The sequence below is a fragment of the Eretmochelys imbricata genome, chromosome 21, assembly GCF_965152235.1.
Source record: "Eretmochelys imbricata isolate rEreImb1 chromosome 21, rEreImb1.hap1, whole genome shotgun sequence".
NCBI lineage: Eukaryota > Metazoa > Chordata > Testudines > Cheloniidae > Eretmochelys > Eretmochelys imbricata.
The window spans coordinates 10,729,932-10,751,445 of record NC_135592.1 but is presented as its reverse complement, the minus strand read 5'-3'; positions in this window follow the sequence as shown (position 1 = coordinate 10,751,445).

The following is a 21,514-nucleotide window of genomic DNA, read 5'->3' as shown; positions in this document are numbered from 1 at the left end:
TAATCATTTTTGTTGCCCTTTGCTGGACTCTTTCCAATTTATCCACATTCTTCTTGTAGTGTGGGGCCCAAAACTGGACAAAGTACTCCAGATGAGGCCTCACCAATGTCGAATAGAGGGGGATGATCACGTCCCTCGATCTGCTCGCTATGCCCCTACTTATACATCCCAAAATGCCATTGGCCTCATCCTGCCCTCAGCAAAGCTTCCATTGGCTTGAATGGGGCAGGAAAAAGGCCTTACTTTTGCACACTCCAAGCCCTGGTTGTCTGCTGTGTGGCAATGCAGGTCGCCGGGTTGGTCGGGAAAGCGTTGCCTTCCAGACTGGGACAAGCCAACTCCCGGCTCTGCCTGCATCGCTCACACCTGACCTTACAGCGTGGCAAAGGAGCACTTAGCATCCTGCGAAGCTGCTGAAATATGGCTCTGTTCACTGAGACATACAGGGGGTGCTGCACCGCGCACCTTTCCGAGGAGCAGAGAACCTCGCTCGGTTGCTCCCAGATCTGTGTCCATGGCATGGCTGGGCCCTGTGCTGCACATGTCATGCCTTTCCCAGCTAGCATGGTTCACTAGCCACCTTTCCACACATAGGAGAAACCTAAAGGTAGCCTATGCTGCCGGAGAATTGGTTAGTGATTCCTCTCACACCCAGATGCCCTTAGGGCTTTCGGAGAGCACTGCTGGGCTGAAAACTCTGCTACAAGATGCTAAGCATGCAAGGGTCATGCTTCTTGGAGTGAAAATTGAGCCTTTCTTTCTTCTTCCGGGCCTGACTGTGTTATTTAAAGGGGCACAGCACCAAACTACTGGAGCACCTTGATCTCCGTGCCTGACCCTTGTATTGGCACACAACAGCTGTCGTAAGCATTTCACAAATGGCAGTTGTATTTGCTGGTTGCAACACCTGGGACAAAGTCTTTAGATTAGATCTGGTGCAGACAGTGCTGTCTACAAAGTTTTCTTCCTAGTTTGCACATGGAGCTGGGTGCATTCCAGTTGCCCTGGCTCAGCCAGTTCTCCCAGCTCCATCCTACAATGCCTTGCCTTCCACCTGGAAACTACATCGGATCCCTTGTGCTAAGCCAGCGTTTCTCAACCTTTTTGATACAAGGGACCAGCCTGCTACCTTCCTAAACGGAGTCAGGGAGATCTCAGGGACCGGTGCCAGTCCCCAGACTGGCCCTTGAGAAACACTGCTTCGAAGCAACATCAGGTGCTGTGGGAGAGGTTCTTCAGGAGTCTGAAAATGCACTGGGAACAGCCATGGCTGGCAGGTGCATGGTGTGTGGATGGGCCAAAATGATTCTGTGAGGGGACGAGCTGGAGAGGTTCAGGAACCAGCCACTTAGGGCCATCAATGTCTCAGCAGCGGTTTCCACCTAGGGCTAAATTCAGACCTGGTGCAATTCCAGGCTCTTAGTGTAGACACATCTTCTCTGTGTCTTTCTCATTCTCTTTATCCCTCTGCTGCTCTCCCCCTACCTTTCTCTCTTCTTCTGTTACTCACTCATTCTTTCTCTCTCACACACGAAGCTAACTGATAGTTTCCCACAATTCACAGCAACCACCTGGCCTGCATTTCACAATGCTTTTACTATTAAGTCTATCCTGCCTCCCTGGGCAGCTTTCATCAGCACTAGCCACCTATTAATCACCAGTCCTCCAGGAAACAAGGCACATGAAAAAGATCAGGTGGGCTGGCCTGACTCGGTGTGACAGGCACCTGTCAACTGGAGGCGACAGCTCAGATAAGGGACAGGAAGGTCCCAGCCCAGCAAGGTGGTCAGAACCATTTCACCAGGCAGCTGCTATGGCTGAGCTGAAGATCTTGTTGCTTTAATCTGCCTCTGAGGTCTCTTCTTGCTCCCTTTTCCAGTTCCCAGCCATGGCGCTGCCTCAGCAAGCCATCTCCTCGGGCAGCAGGGAGGTGGGGCCTGAATCGGCTGTCCCAGAGGGCTGTGTTCACTGAAGCTACACTTAGATGGATCCAGTGCCTGGAAACTCAGATGAAGGCAACGTAAATGGGGAGTGACTGCTATTTCAGACAACACTGCATCCTGCCTGTCTCTGCCCAGCTCCACTGAATTTCCCTGCACAAAACCCATTTGCCTGGAGTCTGCGTGCAAGTGAAGGAAGCACGGCCCACGGGTTAGGGCAATTGCCTAGGTTTGAGGAGACCCAGATTATAGGCCCCCTGTGTGACCTTGGGCAAGTCATTCAGTCTCTGTGCCTGAGTTCCTGATCTGTACTGTGCAGACAATAGCCCTGCTCTGCTTGCAGGGGTTAGGAGCATAATTATACTAAAAGCTGGGAGGTGCGCAGGTATTCCAGCGATGGGGCCAGGTAAGTACCAGAGGTAGAGAGGCTGTGCATTTCAACCAGGACGACTCGGCAAAGTCGTAACCCCAAAGGCCAGTCCGGGTAACGTCCTCAGACGCCACCAGCTCTCTATTTGAGAGCTATCACATTTCTATAGCCGCAACGGTAGCATCAATAACAGAGCACATGGATAATCTTTGCCATGAATAGGTGGAAGTGACAGGCATTCGTGAAGCAAAGTAGCTAAAGGAGTGTGTGCAGGTGCCTTTCCCAACCCGCGTCAAGTACAAACTCACCCCCTGCCTGGGCTTTGGCTTTATTCGTGAAGAAAGTAACAGTAATAGAATATCAAGATCAGCCCAGACCTTCTCCCCAAGCCTGCCTGCTCCCAGGGCTCCTCCATGAGGATGGCTCAGCCCGCACCCTAGATCCTGCTCTCTCCTCAGAGAGCCACACCCACCTCCCTTGTATCCACTGAGGTAACTACCCGCAATAATGAGTCAGTAGAACCTGCTTAGCCCTTTCCCAATAGGCATGTTACCTGGGAAGGGTATTGCAGGCGATCACTGCCAGCCTCTTACAAACAGGTCAGAGCAGGTGATTAGGAAGCACCGTGTGTGGCCAGTGACTCGGAGAATGTAAAGGCCTAGCAGCACTGCCATGGGCCCGCGAGCCCCCAGCACAGTGGCACAGAGAGCTCTCCTCACTCCGCACACCTGCTGTGTGTGCACGGAGAGACCCTGACGACTCCTCTACCGGCTCCAGCTCCACACAGATATCCCAGATCAAACGCTGTGGCGGTATCGGTGTGAAGGGAGAGCGAGTGATAATGGCTCCCCTTGGTTACATCTGCCACGGAGGACAGCTGCTAATCCTACCCGCACTTGCAGCCTGTGTGTGTCAAGCATGAGTCAGTGGCACAGAGCTGGGATATGTGATACAGGCCCAGTGAGAGCCCATGGATACTAAGCAGCAGGCAGTAATGCACCCTGGAGTCTCTGATCCAGGCTGCAGCCTGGACACGGAGCCTAATGTGTCACTGGAGAAGCCAGTTCAGATTACGGCCAGAGCCTGCACCGGCATTCAGCTAACATGTCTAGGCCGTAGAGTCTCTCGACAACAATTGTCAGGGGATGGGCTTTTCTGACATAGGAAACGGAGATCGAATACCAAAGCCAGGCTAGGGAGACCAGCCAGCCAAAGACAGCCTGTCACGGGAGCCTGGGATGATCATACCTGCTGCAGCTGCCTAGGGTGAGGAGTGATGGAGACTTTCTGCTGATCTCTTTTGTGTCATCTCCCTCCACCGCTGGCACAGCTGGGGAGTTTCCTAGTCTATTGGGTTGTTTAATGTCTTCCAGTTGGTTGCCTCAGCAGAGCTGTTCTACCCTGGATATTTCAATTCTGCTCACTTAACTGCAGTGCTTAATTTGTGATGAAAGAGATGCCAGGGCTCAAGCAATTTTTTTACATTTATAATGCATGCAGCAAGCCCAGAGGTGCCGGGGCTCTGACCTGCCAACCCTAGAGGTGGCAGGGCTCAGCTCTGTCAAGCCCTGGCCCAAACTAAGCACTGCTGCACCATCCGTAAGAGATCAAAGACACTGAGCCTGACTCCCATCTCATGCCTATTCTTCCTCCAGTGTAACCCCAGTGACTCCAGAGGAGTTACTGGTGGTTTGCACTCGTGAAAGAGAGAGCACAGTTCAACCCACTGGGTCCAGGCCTCAAACTCAGGCTGCAGAGAAAGGTGCCTAAATTCTGCATTTAGAGTCTCAAATGCTTCAAAATACCAGTCCAAATCCAGATTTTGGGAGGGGCTAATTTTAGGCTCCCAAAACCCTTAGTATGGGACTTTCTGTCTGATTCAGAAATCAGGGGCCCAATTCAATGGTCTTTTACACCTAGTGCCAGAACCTCAGTTCAGGTTGAATCCCCTCTGTGTGGCTCCAGCTTCATGCAATCTACTTCCTCCAATCCACATAAGGGGCAGGCCAGGGAAGGGACAGAGCATCAAACGAATGCAAGCAGGGCTGGATTGTGGCAATGCTGAGCTGGTGGAATGGGCTCTTCAAGCTAGCAGAATTTAGTGCAGCCCTGGGGCTTCACTAATGTATATTAAGGGCCGGTTTAGCCTCTGGGCAGCCCCAGAATCCTGGGATGCAGAAAGGTGGCGCAACTGAGCATTAAGCCCCAGGTGTATAATTTGCACCAGGGTGTAAGTGGCAAGTAGTGTAGCTTGAGCTGATCTGGCGTGAAGCAGGCATGCAAAACAAGTGCAGACCAGATGCCAACAAGGCCTAACGCAAACTGAAGAACTTTCACAATCTATATACTCGTCACCATCAGTACTGTTTGTTTCCTGTGTGCTTCACTGAGCTGTGACAGGGACCCCAGCCTGGTCAGTTTCACGTTTTTGTTTCTAGTCTGTTTCCTATGTTCTGTGTGACCCCATCAGATATGGCTGGGAATGTAAATTGGCAGCAACCTGAGAGTGAGCGCGCCAGATTCTGGAATGCTCAGGGGTGCCTACTTCCTAACTGCAGAACAGCGGATCACAAAACGGGGCCAGCTTTTCGCCTCTGAGATGGCTCCCAGGAGAAGGTTGAGAGCAAACCCTAATCACAGCCATCCAAAAAGGTGGGGGTTGGATGCCACCCGTACAGTACTATGGACCAAAGGTCCTATGCAAAACGGCCCCATAACAAGTGCATATGGAATAATCTGAGCAAGGGCTGTGTGCATGGGCTGTTGATGGATCAGGGGCATAGTCACATAAACAGGCAGATCCTTCCCCATGATCCCATGTTCTGCCCTTCTGCTCTTGTCACGGTGGGGATGTGCAGAGGGGTCTCTGCAGGGGAAGCCATAATAGGGACAGTCCCATCCCATCCTTGAGTCCCTGAGGTTGGCGTGTGGGGTTTTCTAACCAGCACCTTCCAGAATTTGACAGTAGGTAACATTTTACAGGCTCCATGTGTGATTCATGGTGCATAATATACAGTCCAGTGTTCTGACCACACACTATATAATACTGTCCATGGTAAATATTACATACTACATACGCTCTCTACTCCTTCTACAATCATTACAGGCCTGATGCTGCCAGGCGCTGAGGGCATACAGCTCCTACTGAAGTCCTGCAAGTGTCTTATAGATGTAGCCCCTATGACAACACATCCCTCACTGTCATTTTCTGACTTTGGCCCCTTTATTGAAGTGTTACAATGTTCCATATCTATCTGAGCCTTGGGGCCTTAGATCATTCTCAGGCCAGCAAAGACTCTGGGAGGCCACAAAGGAGGTAAGGTAAATGGCCTCTGAGCTGAGCAGCCCCAAGCAATTTCAGACAACAGAGCAGGAAATCCCCTGAAGCACAGGCGTGTGTAGAGGAAACACAAGTGGAGCTGCCCCCATGTGTCTTACTCCTGCACTCACCTGCGTGGACAGGGATGAAATGCCAGCTGCCCCATGATTAGGAGCAGGACCTGACCCCATGTAACGGGTCTCCGCAGCCACCTGACACCAGCCCATCCCAGTGGAAAGTTACCGGCCTCCCTTCGCCTCCTCTCTCCCTTCCCAGGCGTTTGCTAGGGCGAACGGCAGAGCAGGTCGACTGGAGGAATGTGCGAGCCACACACACCCCGCCAATCCTGGCCCCTCATCCCAGCCAAGATTAGCGTGGCATGACAGTGTAGTCACCGGTTAAAAAGCCTGACATGCAGCCCCAAACCCCGGTCCTATCCCGCTGCCCACAAGGGATCAGAGCGCAGTCCATGACGTACCTGTGAGGAGTGACAGCGGGGACCATGGCAGGCTGGTGGAAAGGCAAGGTCCCAGCACCTGTCAGGCAGAAGGCCCTGCAGGCTGGCTGCCTCCCCTGCTGTATAGGATCCAGCTGCCAGGGACGCCTACTGGGTCCTTCTCACGCTCTGCACATTGGCAGGAAGGTCACAGCAGATGGGGAGGAGGGGGGGTAAAGATCAGCACGGAGATTAGAGAGGCATTTTTAGCCAGCCAATCCCCGCCTGGGCCGTGCATGATGACTCGCCCGGCAGCACAAGGTGAAAACAGGACTGCAGAAAAGGCAGTGAATAAGCTTCTAGCCGCGCTCTGCCTTCCCTGGGTGGGACGGTCCCCTCTCCTTCCCTTCTCTCCCTCTCACATCCAGTTCCCTTTCACTATCTGTCTCTCTCACTTTCTCTCTCCTTCCTGCTGCTCCCCTTTCCCTTTCCCTCGCTCTTTGTCCTCACATACTTTTACTTTCCTTTTTTCCCCATCGCGCTCCCCGCATTTCCTCACTCACACTCTCCTTCCCCATCACTGTCTCGCCTTTCCCCTCCCGTTCCCTGATTCCCCATTACCCCACTCTGCTCTCTCTCCCATGCTCATCGCCCCCCGTCTCTCGCTCCCTTCCTGCGGTCAGAGGCTCAGCTCCAGACCAGAGGAAGCCTCTCTCCAGTCCCCTCTGTGCAGGCAGAGGGAGAATGGGTGGGACGTGGCCACCCCTTCCAATTCCACTCATTCTGCTGGTCTAGAACTTGGGAACCCAAACATTTGCTGTCATTCCTCATCCTTAAGGCTGGCCCTCTTAGCCCCACTACACTGCTTTCCGAGCCATGCACAGGTCTCTCCCTTGCTTACAGAGATTTCCCTGTTCCTGGGGCTACTGTAATATATACAGTGTAAATCGACCCTTTTCCTCCTTAGTGCTACTCTGCCTTGTAGGGGTGGTGGATACAGAGCCAGAGAGCAGCTCTCACCCTCCCTTCATCCCCTGGGGTCAGACCTCGCTCTGTCACACCCGGAATTGGCGAATTGGCGTTATCTCCCTTGCATCAGTGTCAGTTGTTTGGGTCAGGAATTCTGGACCATGAATCAAATGTTATGGACAATAAGCAGGGGCTAGGCCAAATTCTGCTCTCACTTGCTCCGATGCAGCCCAGGGAAATCAATAGGGTTGTGTTAGCTGACTGAGTGCACAATGTGTCCCATTGTCTTCGGGTGAGGGGAAATGCAATATTTATTGGCCCAAGCAGTAAATAATGACTTAGGTGAGCTCAGTATTGACCAGGAAGGGAAATAAATCTTGCTGTTCACCCTGTGAATCAATTACTATGCAACTAGGTGCAGTGTTACATTCTGGGGGCCAGGTATTTAAATGCACAGCGCCAAGGTCAACATGCAAAAATGCATACATGCCTACACCTGCATGTGCAGGGCCTGCCTCTGTGGCCTGGCCTCTTGTGGGGGCCCCCTACACCAGTTCAAAGAGGGTGTGAAAAGCTACCAAAGTGCCAGAGCAGCGTTTTCACCCCCTTTGCATATGTATAAATAACTGTGCTTGGGGCAGGGCAGTGAACAGCCAGGCTTCAGCCACCCGTGATATGTGCACAAACTGGGTGATTGCCTGTGTAAATGGGCATTGCCTGCAGATGTCTAAATATCAGGAAGACAAGGTGGGTGAGGGAATATCTTTTATTAGCCCAACTTCTGCTGGTGAGAGAGACAAGCTTTCGAGCCACATGGAGCTCTTCTTCTTCAGAGCTCTGTGTGCTCGATAGCCTGTCTCTTTCACCAACAGGAGTTGGTCCAATAAAAGATATGTCATGCACCTAGTCTCTCTAATATCCTGGGATTGCCATAGCTACAACTACACTAAACATGAGGAAATCATTCTGCTGGTGGTGATTGCAAGCTACTGCTCCACAGGGGTAAACCCGCTGTGAGAGGAGAATCTGGACAATAGTATTTTTCATCCCCTCTAGTGGTAGTTTTGATTATAATTCTCCCTAGTACAGGAGAGGCCTCTTGGCCTGCATTACTCTGAATATTTAAGAGAAAGATGGGTGTCGCTGTGTTTGGAGAATAGAAAGTAAAGCCGGCAAAATGGCTCTTAAAGTTTGTAGCGCGAATTCTGTTCTCTCCCTGATGTAAATCCAGTTAAGTCAGTGGCATTGCTACGGTTTTATGCCGAGGTAACTGCTATGTTCACATCATACAAACAGATAAGTTAGAGAAAAATATAAATACTCTTGCTGGAAGTTTGCAACATAACACAACTTTATTTCTTACCATTCGGAAGGATAAAACACAGAGAGAAAGCCAGAGAGGAACAACTCATCCCACCTTATTCAAAGCTGTCTGTCTGCAAACAGGCTGCTGTTTGGCCCAGGTTGCACTCTTCCCCACAGACCCCCTAGCCAGGAAGCAGGACCAGGAAAAACCCTGAAACGTAAAGTGACAGCTTGTAATTTGGACATGGTTTTCAATACACCACAGTAGCCAAAAGCAGAAGCTGAGCCAGCGGCTGTACTCAAAAAAACCCCAAATCCCATGCGTGTCCATTATAAAACAACACCCATGAAGTTCTGTAGTGTAACCAGCAGACTAAGGGGAGATGAAGTTTGCTATGTGATGAGCTTCCACACCTCTCACCTTGGGTTGCCGACAAGCCCTTATTACAAGAGATGTCCCTTATTTTTTCATCTCTGTACAAGAAGATTGGGAGTTGCTGAGTGCTGCAAAAAGCAGAAGAAATACCCCTAGCGAATGTAGGTGAGTACTGCTTTGCGTTATTATAAATGATGTCGTAGTAGGCATCCTTCAGCCTCGAGAGACCATGGGTATGTGCCCCGAGAGGTAAAGAATTTACTCAGTTGGTTTTATGGCATCCGCGAACATGGGGGAAGAGACCCGCTCAAGAGAGACAATCTTTGCCGCATCTGTCACATTTAAAGGTGGTGTTTTGACCTTCTGGCCTCTGCCTTTTGCAAGCTCTTTTCTCCTCTGCAAAGCTGGACAGCTTCCTCTCATAACCCCAGAGACCTTTGTTAAGCTCTTGTTTCCAAAGGCTGTACTCTTGAGTGTGATCTTTCCATTTGTCCACATCCACGTCCATTTCTTTGAGGTCTCACTTGCACACATCCTTGAAACGCAATGCTGGCTGTCCTTTGGGTCTTTTTGCAGATGGCAAATCGCCGTAGAGGATATCCTTTGGGATGTGCTCATCATTCATTCGGCACACAGGCCCAAGCCAGCGACGGTGTCGCTGTTTGAGGAGTGTTTGCACGTTGGGTGTGCTGGCCTGTTTGAGCACCTCAGCATTGGTGACTCTGTTCCTCCAGGAGATTCCAAAATGATGATGATGATGATTGATAATAATAATGAATATCAGGAGGAGGGGTGGTGCGGGGGTGCTAAGAAAACAGTCCCTTATTTTTGAAATTCCGTGTTGGCAACTCTGCAGTTCCTGGTTTCACGGGCCTGTTCTGCTTTGGCTTCCTGTCCTGGTTGAAGTAGAACATTTCCTACATTCAGTGCTGCTTGTAGCCGGACACACATTGCGCCTGGTGCAGACCATTGGCAGGGGCAGAGCCAGGGAGAGCAGCCGCTTCGCCGACTCCTGGGCATGTTCAGTCCCACCACCAGGCATGCTCAGTGGGTGCAAGATGGGAAGTGATGCTGCACCTGGGTGGGCGAGGCTGGAGGGCGGGAGCTGAGTGTGGCACAGACTCAGTGGGTGAGGCATGGGGACCAGCGGCTGCAGCAGGGTTGGCTCCACAGGAATTGGCGGTGACCAACTGCGTCTCGTTGGGACGTATGAGCTAGCCCCTGGGATAAGGCCCATGGGCCTGGCAAGCAGTCAGGGCCCTGGTTTTGCATCTCATCTTCAAGGCTAGAAACACTGGCCGCCCTAACGCTACGCTGGGGCAGGGGCAGGTTCTGACTTGAATGTCAGAGCTTAATTGGCAGTGCAGCTTTCTGCAGCACCTGTGTTCTCCTTCTAGGTCTCCCCTCCGAGCGGGCCCAGCCCTGCATGAAATGTGCCCCAAATTGCTGACAGGGGAGGCATGGCTACGCTGCAGGGGAAGGCTTTCCCATTGCATGCATTTATAACCTGCATGCCTGACAGCAGACGCCCACCCTGCTGCAGTCGCAGTGAGTAATGCATGGTTTTTTTTCCCCTCACCTACCTCATGCTGATCCTTGGAGTTTGATCCATATTGGTCTATGCTGAAAGCAACGAGGTTCTGTCTGTCTTGTGGCACATCCGTGTACAAGCATGAGCCAAAATAAGCAAATGCCAGGGGCAGAAACTCTCAGCACCGTAAGGGGATTGGATATTAAACCATAGCCAAGGAACTCTACCAGACAATCGCGCTGTTAGTCACTCCCAGCTCCTTCCACTTCTCACCCGCTGCCCCGTTTCCCCCAGGAGTCTGGGAGGATTGGCTGCCTCCTCTACTGAACGGCAGGGGAAAGTCCCCAGGATGCAGCAGGACCAGGGGAGGATTTAGGGTTAGTGGGGCCCTGTGTGCAGCTTCATTTTCGGGGCCCCCACACTCGGGACCCAGCCAAGAAAAAGAACATTCTCTCTTATCTCCCATGTGGGAGGGGGTGAGGGGTGCGGGCTCTGGGAGGAAGTTTGGGTGCAGGCTCTGGGCTGGGGCAGGGCGTTGGGATGTGGGAGAGGTGCAGGGGGGCAGTGCTTACCTCGGGCGGCGTGACTCCCAAAGCGCCCGGCGCACACACACCCCTCCGGCAGTGGCTTCTAGGCAGGAGAGCGGGTGGGGGAGGTGCTAAGGAGTCTCCACATGTCATTGCCTAAAGGCGCCACCCCCACAGCTCCCATTGGCTGCAGTTCCCGGCCAATGGGAGCTGTGGAGTCGGCGCTCAGGGCGGGGGCAGTGCGCGGAGACACCCCCGTCCCCACCAGGGGCGCGCAGAGACATGCCAGCAGTCGGCTGCTTCTAGGAGCAGCGTGGGGCCACTGGCCACGGTATGCAGGCAGCTTATGCAGGCACGGTATGCAGGCACGGTATGCGCTGCCGGCTGGGACTCAGGCAGGTTGTCAGATATTTGTCCTGCGTTTTGGGGGCCCCCTGTTGTTGGGGGCCCCGTGCCACCACACGGTTTGTTTCATGGTAATTCCACTTCTGAGCAGGACTGCAGTGCAGGTGCCACCTGAGAATTCACAGCAGTGTTATCGACCCACCCACCACAGTGGCTCTCCCCATTGTGGTGGCCAGCAGGGCTTCCTCTGATGAAGGAGGAGGAGCAGAAAGGCAGGAGTAGAGAGTCTCCCAAGGAAGGAGTCTTGGAGTGAATGGTGTTTCAGTTGGTTGTTTCCAGCCCCCGTAGCACTTCCCTCTTGCCTGGCAGGGAGGTAGAGGGACACTCATTCACCAGCAGAACTGGCAAGGGAGAGGGGAAGTGTAGCAGAAGAGGAGGATTCATAGAGTTTAAGGCCAGAGGGAACAGTTAGATCATCTAGTCTGACCTCCTGCACAGTTCAGACCATTAAATTCCACCCATTTTCCCCTGTATTGAGACCAGTAACTTGTGCTTGGCTATAGCAGCTCTTCCAGAAAGGCTTCCAGTCTCACTACGAAGGCATCAAGAGATGGAGAATCCACCCCTTCCCTTGGTAGTTTGTTCCCGTGGTTCATCGCCGGCACTGTTAAAAATGCATGCCTTATTCCCAGTCTGAATGTGTCTGGCTTCAGCTTCCAGCCGTTGGTTCTTGTTCTGCCTTCCTTGGCTAGATTAGAGAGCCCTTTAGTGCCTTCTGTTTTCTCCGCAGGAAGGTACTTATACACTCTAATCAAGTCACCTCTCAATCTTCTTTTTGACAAGCTAAACGGACTGAGCTGGTTAAATCGCTCGCTGTCAGGCATTTTCTCCAGCCTTTCCATCATTTTTGTGGCTTTTCTTCTGTACCCTCTCCGACTGTTCAACCTGCTTTAAGAAATATGGGCACCAAGACTGGACACAGTATCCAGTATCGGTCTCACCAATGCTGTATACAGAGGTAAAATCATCACTCTTCTCCTATTCACTTACTTCCCTGTTTATACACTCAAAGATCATATTAGCTCTTTCTGCCCCGGCGTTGCACTGGGAATGCATGTTCAATTGCTTGTCTACTGTGACCCCTAGATCCTTTTCAGAGGCGCTGCTTTCCAAGATCCAGTAGTCTGTTCTGTAAGGGTGGCCTGCATTCCTTGTTCTCTGACGCTTAACTTTGCATTTAGCTGTATTAAAATGCAGGAGGAAAAAGAAGATTCCATCATGCCCAATAAAAAAACCCGAGCACATCTACATATACCTAATTATGTTTTGCTGAGGATGCAAATACAGGGAAAGAGCAGGAGGGAGAGGAGATAAATGAAGAGAACGTGGAGTCGGGCTCTGAGTTGAGGCTGTCAGTGGCATCTGCAGTCCAGACTATGAATCTGAAGTTCTATGCCCAGCTCTGCCACAGATGTCTTGGGTGACACTGGGTCAAGTCGCTTCCCCTCTCTCTGCCTCAGTTTCTCTTATCTGTGAAATAGGGACAGTACTTTTCCATCTCTCATGGAGGTTGTGAGGCTGAGCTCATTAACACTAGTAAAGTGCTTTGAGACCCTCACATAGACAGTGCTGAACTGGTGTAAATCATTGATATTATTGGGCTCTCTGTCTCACCTCTTATTCTCCTGTGTGCTAACATGCATCCCCTCTGGATACCCAGGGTCAGGTGGTGGTGGTGGGGTTTCAAGTGTCCCACACTGCCCTAGCTCAGCTCCCACTGGCTCAAAGGGAGAGTTCATCCTTGATTGCAAAAGCAGTGGAGGAATTAGGCCAACACCGAGAGCTTTGGAAAATCTCACCCCGTGTTGCTTGGTTTTGTAAGTCAGGCTGGCCTGTAAAGGGTTTTGTGGGCAGCATCCCTCGCCTCCTCAGTATTAACTGGCCTTTAGAATTTGATCCACATTTCCTACAATACCAGACACCTACACCTGTTTGCAGGGGGACCGTGGGTAGGAGGGCATGGATCACTGTACTGCTCTGTCACAAGGACTGCGATCCCTATGAGGGTGCCAAGGAAATCTGCCCCCACAGTGAAAAAAGCGTCTGGGTTGTTAAACACCCGCCGAGACAGAGCGTGAAAGGCAGGGTGTCCTTCCCACACAACACAAGGAGGAGGGTTTGTGTGACAGTGTTGTGTGTGCTACTGCAGCCGAGGCAGGCAGGACCGCAGGCATAAACGGGGATGTAGCCCGCACAGCTACAATGCCCATTGTCCCATCTTGAGCCATTTGAATGGCTGGCTCTGGGGAGTGCTGCAGACTCCGAACGGTCAGAAGGGGATCTCCCACCCAGAAAGCTGCATAAAAATGCGCCTCCAAACAATAAACTCTTTGAGGCACATCATTTTGCACTGATCTGATTAAAAGAATCTGTTGGAAGGATTTTACAAACCATTTTAATCTAAAAATCCCCCGCAGAGTCTACCCTGGATTCCGTTTTCATCACAGCACCGAAATCTGTGTCTTCTCTTCACTGAATCTACTCCGTTCAGGAACATGACACAACCCCACTCTTTTCTCACTTCCAGCAGTTAGATTTGTACTGGGTTTGGAGGGCCAGTCCCGCCCCCGGAGCAACAGGCTCAGATTCCCAGTGTGTCAATACAGCTATTGATTTTTATAGTGTTTAAAATGTTGTTTATGAATGGTGGGAGCACATGGTCGTAGTGCCATAACTATGCATGGCTGTCTATAGAGATTAAAATAAACCCAGCCCCTGCTCAGAAGGATTTACAATTTAAGCCACCCAATCCTGTAATTTTATCCATACAAATAGACACCCTGTGCCTATGTGGAGCCTCTCTGACTCGAATAGGATTCTTAAGGGCCTACCCACATGAAGTCAATGCCGCTCCATATGTGCCCGGAGAACTGCGTGATTGCAGGATCAAGGCCTAAACTAACGTAGCACCTGACGGTAACCGACAGAAGTAAGGGAGGAAGGTTCTAACCTGAGGGCCTCCATCTGTGAGAGTTTTAGGTTTCAGTCCTGCAAGGGCCTTGAGAGTGGGGCTATTCACGTGCTTCATGTTAAGCACTTTGCTGGGTCAGGACCAGAGGGCTCATCCTTTTGCAGGATGCAGCCCCTGTGCCGTAACACTATCTGTTGTTGTAGCTAGACTGCCTACACGAGAAAAGCCAGCAGGGTTAGGCTCATGATTTATCAAGTCCCTCAATCTCTCTGGATTGCAAATGCTATCTATCTAAATATATGTCAGTCAGCTAGCCATGAGCACATTAACTCTCCAGTTAAAAAACCAGTTGGCTGGCACTAGGACCTGGATGAAGCCCCATGAGACTGCTTGTATTTTCTTACTCTATAAAAGATTTAAAACCGCCATCAAACCAAGTCCCATTTCATTTCGCTGCGGGGGAGGACAAACAGTGAGGGTTGTTCTTTCTGCTTTGAGCGCAGACCCTGTGATACTGTGTGGAGAGGGACCTTAACATTTCACATTTTCTGCATCCAGCACAGCTTTTGTCCCTGAATTGGTCTATTTCTGATTTGTTTCATTTCAGGCACCAGGGCTGGGAGCAATAATAAGGGCTAAATCCTTGTTCCTCTTTCATTTGTCTGCATGGCCCGGCAGGATAGTTGGAAGAGCTCAAAGTGCTTTACAAAGGACTTCATTATCATTAACCCCATTTAACAGATGGAAAAAGTGAGTCATACAGCAGGGAAGTAACTTGCCCAACTGGTTAGTAGCAGAGGGAAGGAGGGATAGCTCAGTGGTTTGAGCTTTGGCCTGCTAAACCCAGGGTTGTAAGTTCAATCCTTGAAGGGGCCATTTGGGATCTGGGGCAAAAATTGGGGATTCGTCCTGCTTTGAGCAGGGGGTTGGACTAGATGACCTCCTGAGGTCCCTTCCAACCATGGTATTCTATGATTCAGAGCAGGGAGTAGAGCCCTGGATTCTAGAATGCTAGTTTAGGGCGCTAGTTACTAGCCCATCCTGCTTTGAAAAGAAAGACTCCTAGAAAATAAGGGAAAGGTTGCAAGTATTTGCTCAAAAGAGTCAGGATTGTGCCCTGACAACCAAGATGGCCAGCTAGGAAAATCAGCCCTGGCCTAAGTCTGCTCCCATGCCAGCAGAGTTAGGTCTATGTTGAGTGCTTTTGAAAACTCTGCCCTGGTGTGATGTTATTGACATGAACTGGGACTGTATAAATCATTGTTGCAACCAAGGGCCTGTAGTGGCAACAAATCTTGTATAAAGGGGTCAAATAAGGTGTCTAAGACAAGGTTATGGTTTGCCGGTTATGATTATGCTATCTGTGTGCATGTGTCATTTTTGTATTTAAATTTATAAGTATTGGCTCTATACTGTCTGTAGTTCAAATTTATGCTATGCTTCTGGGTAACACCCCAGACAAGTTGGTGTCAGCTCTGCCTAGCCTGCGTGGTGGCCCATTAAGGACCATCAGCGATACAATTGACCCATTGAGAGAAGGCAGATACACCTTGGGACTCAGCAAGGCATGCAGGGACCTGCCTATGGACAGAACTCTGAGGTTTTTCCAGGTCATATGATGGACAGCTTGTCTTTGGGACAAAGAAAGAAAGACCACATGGCAAGAGACTATAAAAAGCTGCTGCAGCGCCGCCATCTTGTCTTCAATCCTGCTTCTGACCTCTGAAGGGACTTTGCTACAAATGGAAGCTCTACACAAAGGACTGATGACCCATCCCAGCTGCGGATGTTCTCCAGAGACTTGATTTGAACCGGCAGTTTATTCTATTACTGCTGCAAGCCTGAACCAAGAACTTTGCCATTACTGTATGTAATTGATTACAATTTAACCAATTCTAGCTCTCATCTTAGATCTCTTTCTTTTTATGAATAAACCTTTAGATTTTAGATTCTAAAGGACTGGCAACAGCGTGATTTGTGGGTAAGATCTAACTTGTATATTGACCTGGGTCTGGGGCTTTGGTCCTGTGGGATCGAGAGAACCTTTTTTTTTTATGGGGTTTTGGTTTTCATAACCATTTGTCCCATAACAAGTGGCACTGGTGGTGATACTGGAAAACTGGAGTGTCTAAGGGAATTGCTTGTGTGACTTGTGGTTAGCCAGTGGGGTAAAACAAAAGTCTTCTCTGTTTGGCTGTTTTGGTTTGCCTTAGAGGTGGAAAAACCCCAGCCTTGGGCTGTAACTGCCCTGCTTTAAGCAATTTGTCATGAATTGGCACTCTCAGTTGGGTCCCACCAGAACCAGCATCGTTACACCTGGCCACTAACCGGGGGGGCAGGATGGGCAGACCGGCAAAGAGAATGCAGACAGATGGACAAAACCAACAGATCCAGCAGAAGTTGTTTCCTTTATTTTGAATTTGCATTTTTGTTTTGACAAATTCATAAAGAAATGTAGAATAATAGGCTTAATCATTATAATAGCGATGGGCTCAAACCAAAATCCCAGGGCTGGACACTTCCACATTTGGAGGAAATTCAGCTCTCTGCACCCTGCCCACACTGGGTAAGCAGACCCCTTGTGAAGGTGCTCAGTTTATTATCCCCACTGGAGTACAGCGAGTTGTAGTGGCTTCCCGAGGCTGCACAGAATTACAGAGTTGGGAACAGAACCCAGCTCTTCTGGTACTAAGCCAGCATAACTACATGCCATCCTCTCCCCCCCCCCCCCAGAATTAGCACATTGAATCTGTTGGAATTGGTTGTACCCCCACCCTTGTAAACAGGACCCATGATCAATGTATAATTTATAGAATTATAATGGCTCCATGAGTTTCAATGAACAGGATAGAATCATTCACAATGGCAAAGTAATATGAAGGATAAGGTATACATGATCAACCCTACTGTGTATGCTACACAGCCATCTACAGTGGGAATGTCATTCATCACTAGGATATGCACGGTGGCACTTAGAACGTCACAGAGACACAAATTTGATCCTCCTGCTCACAAAACAACAAAACAGCACAGGCTTCTGCCACTTATGCTAAAGGAGAATCTCCACTAGTAAACAGTATTGGTCCTATGGCACACAGTTGAACAGTTCTGATTCCAACTCGTAGAGGGCAGTCATATGCACAGTTCATTAATGAACCACAATTCTCCAAACCCTCAGTGTCTGGAATAGCTGCCTTCTATGTCTGGCCTTCTTTTGTACCCTATTACGTTGCCTGATGCCAGCACAGCCAGCATTACTCTCGCAATACCTGCACGGGGGTGGGCACAAAGTGTTGTCTTTTGGTGAGACATGCAAAAATGTAAGTCATTTAAAAAAATGCCATTGTCCATGCTTGTCGACTCGAGGCCCTGAGGCATAGATACAATCCTTCCAACTGTGGATAGATTAAAAGCCCCTGTATGGCCTGATCCAACCCACCAGACATCAATAGAAAGATTCCCACTCACTTCAGTGGACTTTGGATCCAGCCCTTAACGCTCCAGCAATCTCTGCTTAGTCTGCGTTACTGAGGATGTTGTTGAACCAGGCGAGGCCCTCCTGCTCTGTGACAGGATGGAACATGCACTGCTTCCACCCCTGGTGGGCAGGTGACTAGGATGCGGAATTGAACCCAGCTGCCATCCCATGGGGAAGTACAGAGCATGAATCACGAGGACGCATGGTAAATTAACAGACACATCAGAGCTGGATGGCAGTCCATAAGAGATGATGACAACAATAGCAGTTAATAATTGATAAATGCTAAGGCTGATCCAAGTTGTGCTGTAACATAGTTAAGCATGGCTTGAATGTGTATGTCAGTGAATGCTGAGAGTGGAATCTGAGGTCCTGGTTCCCAGGGAAAAACTCATTACAAACAAATGAGCATCCACTCTCTGTAGCATCTCTGCTAGCACAAGGAGCAGCCAGCTACCCAATGGGAGCTAGTCCTCCTGGCCAATCTATCTGAGAGATAGGCCTCAGCCCTCATGAAGATGCGCCAACATGCTAGAGGGAAAGGAAAGGGAGATTCAGCATGTAAGGATGGCCTTGGGATCTGCACGGACCCACGAAACGGCTCCCATCTTTGAATTACTGAGGCTAGTGTGAAGGTGGTCCCAGAAACGTGCAAGTTTTCATTTATTGTGCTTGTGCCTGAAGTGGGGAGATGCGCGCGTAAAGGGAGAGGCTGATCCTGATCGTCACTGGTAAACAACATGTGCCTACTTCCTTTTGCTCATCCTGGAGGGACTGTTAAATAACCAGATGCAAAAACCAGGAGGACTCAGCTGGTTAGAGAGAGGGACTGCTGGGCTGAGCCTACTGAAAGCAACTGTTTTTGCTGGATGAAACAAGAGCAGGGCAAATTGTGGGGAGAGGAATGGACACCTTGTGAAGAACCCTCCCTATTCACCGCAGTGAATGCAGCCAGCCCTTCATTCTGATAACTGCAGTGCCCTCTAGTGCTATTGGCTGGACAGAACTGTTGCTCCAGAAAACTTTCAGAAGGGAGACCCCGCACTTCTGCAGAGATTGTTAGCCATTAGCTTATTGCATGTGTGCAGAGGGAAGGGAGCAGAAGAGAGGATGCAGGAAGAGAGGCTGAGGGGGGCTCCAATTAGAGTTATGAAGGGTGGGATTTAATGCAATGAACCCAAAGAAGTAAAAGTGGGTTTAAAGCAATATCATTGTGATGAGTGCAAAAAATTGTGTGTGTGTGTGTGTGTGTGCAACCTTTCTCCCTTCCTGGCTCACTTGTTACATTATGTTTAGAATTAACTGCTATCCTGGAAGCTGTCCATGTGTGCAGATCCCTGCATCCCTATGGAGCCCCATTGACTTTAGTAGGGGCTCCCCACTGGGCTAAGAGACTGCTCATGCTGAACAGCATTCAAGACCGGTGCCTTGGACTGCAAGCTCTTCAGGACAGGGACCGTTTTGAATTTATCTGGCTGGAAAACACTTTGGGCATAGACTAATTATGCATAATTGTAAAGGCTGTATTTCTGGTGTAAAATCCTGAGTGTTTTGGAGCAGGGGATGGTTTATAAACAAAAGTATTGTTTTATTATCGCAAAGGTTAGTTATTTAAATGGCACTGGCAGGCCAAGCCAACTCTGTTGCTTTTTCAAAGTCTGCAGGGAAGATCCTATGACCGTTGAAAGGTGAATTTGGCCCAATATTAGCAGTTAAATAAATACTTGACCCACGTGTTAGGGAAGGATTTTAGGGAGAAAATGGGTCTGGTATAATATACACAGTCACTTTGGGATTGCTGATAGAATCAATCAATCCATATTATGATTGCAGCTGGCTCTTACACTGCTCCTATCTGACAGCTGTGTACACCTTCTCCCACCAAAAGTCTGATTCTCGCACTGGCGTGTCAGGTGTTATTTTGAGGCTCTAAAGAGAAGGATGAGTTCCCTGGGGATGCATGTCTCAGATAATGTGTTGTATTCTCTTCCACATAGGAACATGAGCTACATTCACCCCAGCCTTTTTGTATTAAAGACGATGTGACCTTTATTGTGTTGCAGAGAGCAAACTCTCTCGCAGCTTGTTCAGCCCGCTGGAAAGGGCAGCCTCCTTGGGAGGCAGCAGCTGCTTTGATGTGCTGAGGCAATGCAGGGTCAGCTTGATGGCTTTATTTATTTATTTCTGTTCCTCTCATGATTCCATTTCAGTGGTGGCTCCCAATTTTTCCCAAGTGAGGGACCACAGAGAAGTAATGGGCCAGGAGCACATGAGAGACAATCTGACAGACATAAGTAGCCAAAAAAGAATCTGACTGCATCTGTCCTCATCTTCCATGCAGTGACGCAGCCTATGGAGACTACAAGCCCCTCTGTGCAAGGCTCCATCTTGAAACCAGTGGTCCTGTGAAACCTCAAAATTAATTTAATAGTGGTGGGCTGTGTATTTATTTATTTTTGCACCCAAGTTATTGGCTTGGAGTTTGGTTTATTAGTCGTTCACCACACAAGCCCTGATCTTGCTAGGAGCTCCATGCAGGCAGCCCACAAAGAGCATGCTGCAGGATCAAGACCGGAGACTGTACCCTGTGAAGAGACTTTCATGAGTGACAATAATGCATAGGAATGACTCTGCTGTAAATGGGAGGGAATGGCTTATTGGATTAATCCTCAGGTTTCTGACTCCAAGACACAGATTCAATCACCAAAGTGTTTCTATGTGGTTCTTATATTCATTACCATAATAAAAGACAACCCCAGCTTCATGCAGACCTGTGGATAGCTAAATAAATATGTTCTTTGATACAAGATTTTTAAGATTTCTGTGAGATAATGCAAACTGGGATGAGGAACCTTCTGCCCTCTGGTGGGAGCAGAATGATTTATTTTATTTATCTGTATTATGAAATAACAATGTCCAAAAGAATATAATAAAGACTTCCTGCCTCTACTTGTCCCATAGGTATATCATTTTTCCTGCTTTCTCAGTGGTGGGTCCCCCGCTTGTCTCATATGTAAATGTATACAAGCTGCAATATTGTATAGCAAAGGTCCAAAGGCTCCAATGTACAATAGTGATTTGGTTTACAGCAATCACTCCATTAGTGATGTTGTTTAATGCTTTTACTGTGGAATGCTTCAGTAGTTTTTTGTAAGTTGATGAGAATTATTTCCATTAGCAGCTCGTAAGATCCAGTGTCTAGCAACCAGTTGAGGCCATGATGTAAGACCCATATATTTTGTTTAATGTTTGACTGGTTGTTGATTTTTCTTAGATTTTTGCAAATGTCTTCTCTAATTTGAATTTAAATTAGGGCATCTATCTATGTTTCAAGGAAGGAAAGCACATCTGTATGAAGACCGGACAGCATCAGCATTTCTTTTTAAGGGCCAGTACCTTGACTGTTCTGTTCACGGTAAAAAGTCATATGTTTGTGCACAGGGTACGATGCTTCAGTGAAATACCAGGCAAAGTATGTTAGAGGATGGGCGCTAAAAGCCAGATCTGTTGAGGTTCTGATTGTCATCTGCTCAATACCTCTGAGGAGACACTCAGCATTTCTCAGCGAAGGTGTCTCCTTTAAAATACGGTACGTGGTCACCAGGATTTTAATCTGTGTAATCGCAAAACTTATTCTTGTTTATTATTATGAGCATTTATAGAGCACCAGTCACCATTGGCTCTGGGCTCCTTTACAAGGGTTATATAGAGAAATTAGTTATCTTAATTTCACTGTGCTTGGATGCCAACAAACCCTCAACATTTAGTGGGAGAACTAAAAGCCAGACTGACGACTAGAAAGCCAGGGATGGCACCGCGACAGGGGTGATGGCTAGCAAGTGACTGGCATTCAGTGACTTAATTGAATTTGGTCTGCTAGGTTGGATCATTAGCTTCCCAGAGGTTAGCCAGGTACTGATGGGGGATGCAATGTGAACACTGATCCA